At 46.0% G+C, this 2,500-nt stretch overlaps 1 protein-coding gene across 18 annotated transcripts in view; it reads right to left on the minus strand.

Annotated features, from left to right (window-relative positions):
• The window catches only part of Klc (kinesin light chain), a 155,572-nt gene that overhangs the window by 88,638 nt on the left and 64,434 nt on the right, over window positions 1-2,500 (minus strand). The window lies entirely within an intron of this gene.

Raw genomic sequence — 2,500 nt, forward strand, 5'->3', positions numbered from 1 at the left:
CCCTCCCGCGAAAGTTATGAATAAAAACATGAAGAAAAAATTGTCGTTTTTCTTCCGTGAAATTCAGTTGAGAAGAAAAAATGACAAAATAGTTTTCTTCCTTCTCCATGAACGCAGAGGAATAGACGACAATAAAACATGCGCAGAGAGTGAATAAATAAAGACTCCCCACAGTGTCTTCGCAGTCCCGCTCTTCCTCTTTTCCGTTATTCTTTCTTTCCTTTTCCTCTCTCGTTTTTTTTCAGTTTCTTTGGTTTCGATTTGTTTCGATTTGTTTCGTTTCATTTCGTTCCTGTCCTTCCTTCCTTCCTTCCTTCCTTCCTTCCTTCCTTCCTTCCTTCCTTCCTTCCTTCCTTCCTTCCTTCCTTCCTTCCTTCCTTCCTTCCTTCCTTCTCTTTCTTTCTCTTCTTCTCCTACTTCTAATCCCTTCTCTCGTTTTTCCTCGTTTCTCTCCTCCCCCTTTCTGTCCTCGTTTCTCTAATTTCTCTCCTTTTTCCTCCTAAATCTCCTCTCCCGTCCCTCTTCTCCCCTTTTCTTTCTTTTTTTCCTTCACTCTTCTTTCCTTTGCTCCCCATCATCGCCAGGTGAAAGTGCGAGAAAGGCGGGAAGAATAAGAAGGATTATGATTATGATTATGATTATGATTATGATTATTAGTATGAGTATGAGTATGAGTATGAGTATGAGTATGAGGATGAGGATGAGGATGAGAATGAGAATGAGAATATGAATAAGAATAAAAATAAAAATAGGAATAAGAATAACACGAAGAGCATGAACAAGAGCAACAACAACAACGACGGTCGTTCCCAACTTCCCTCTGCGAATGGACGACGAAGTGGTGATGGCATCCCTAGGCTACCCCCCTATGTCACCCCTGCCCTCCCCCATAGCATAGCGCGCATGGCATTCCCTTCCCCTCCCCCCCCCCACCCCCTCAACTCATTACTCTTCCTATTTCCCTCTTCCTCGCTTCACTTCACTTCAACTCATCACATCTCACCCCCACCTCTCCTCGCCTAGTGGCTCCTCTTCTTTCTCTCCTCTCTTCGCCACTCTTCTCCTCGCCTCGCCTCACTTTGCTATGCCTTGCCTCTCTGCTCTGCTCTGCTCTGCTCTCTTCTCTTCTCTTCTCTTCTCTTCTCTTCTCTTCTCTTCTCTTCTCTTCTCTTCTCTTCTCTTCTCTTCTCTTCTCTTCTCTTCTCTTCTCTTCTCTTCTCTTCTCTCTCTTCTCTCCTCTCCTCCCCTAGTAGCCAGAATCAAGTGGAGGGCGATCTCTATATCACGACATGGCCATTAATGTGTACTTCCTGCGAGAGCACATCTGCAAGTTTAGAAGGCGTTTGCTTGCTTACCCGTGAGGACGCTCACTCTCGCTCTCTCGCTATCTTTCTTTCTCTCTTTTTTTCTTCCTCACTCTCTCGCTCTCGCTTTCATACTTATACTTATACTTATACTTATACTTATACTTATACTTATACTTATACTTATACTTATACTTATACTTATACTTACACTCCCACTCTCACTTTCATTCTCACTCTCACTTACTCTTACTCACACTAACTCTCACTACACTTACTCTCACTCACATTTACTCACACTCACATCCACTCCCACTCCCACTCCCACTCCCACTCCCACTCCCACTCCCACTCCCACTCCCACTCCCACTCTCATTCTCACTCCCATTTCAATCTTTCCCTCCGCCTCTTTCCAATTCTTAACCTCCGAAAACTATCCCCCCTCTCCTCCCACTACCACCCCCCTCCCTCCCTCCCTCCCTCTCTCCTGTCCGCCAGCCTCGAGATTCATCTTCTTCTAACATTTGCAAGTCATTAGCGTAAGATCGCTGCATGATGATAATCAACGAGGGCTAATTAGCGAGGGGCGGCCGGCGGGAGCGAGATTTGGCCGGCCGCTTTTTTCTTCTTTTACCTTTCTTTCTTTCTTTCTTTTTCTCTTTCTTTATCTTTCTTTCTTTCCTTTTCTTTCTTTCTTTCTTTCTTTTTCTCTTTCTTTCTTTCTTTCTTTCTTCTCTCTTCTTCAGGAACGCCCTTGAGTTCCTCCTGAGTGCTCTTGTCTGCATCTCATGCTGTACCTCCTTCTCATTTTCCCTCTCTCCCTCTCTCCGTTCCTTTCCTTCTCTTTTACCTCATCTCATCATTTCTCTTCCTCTCCGCCCTCACATTATCTTCTTTCCCCAATCCTACCACCATCTATCTCCTGTCTCTCCCTCTCCCTGTTCCTGTTCCCCCACGCCAGGAGGAGAGCATACTACGAATCACGCCCCTCGATCGCCGAGCAACAACGCACGCCCAATTACCTCGCCACGTCCGCCCACATGCCGCCGTAACCACATAACGTTTCGTCGTTACACGCCCATACGCCTTCATGAAGAGACCCCCCCTCCTCTACCCCCAGCCTATCCACCACCCCCCCAACCCCGCCATAAACCAAACCCAAGTTTTAAATCAAAGAAAGTCGCCCCTAATTTATT

Source organism: Penaeus japonicus, unplaced genomic scaffold (assembly GCF_977035675.1).
Source record: "Penaeus japonicus unplaced genomic scaffold, GWHDUDI00000001_assembly GWHDUDI00000026, whole genome shotgun sequence".
NCBI lineage: Eukaryota > Metazoa > Arthropoda > Malacostraca > Decapoda > Penaeidae > Penaeus > Penaeus japonicus.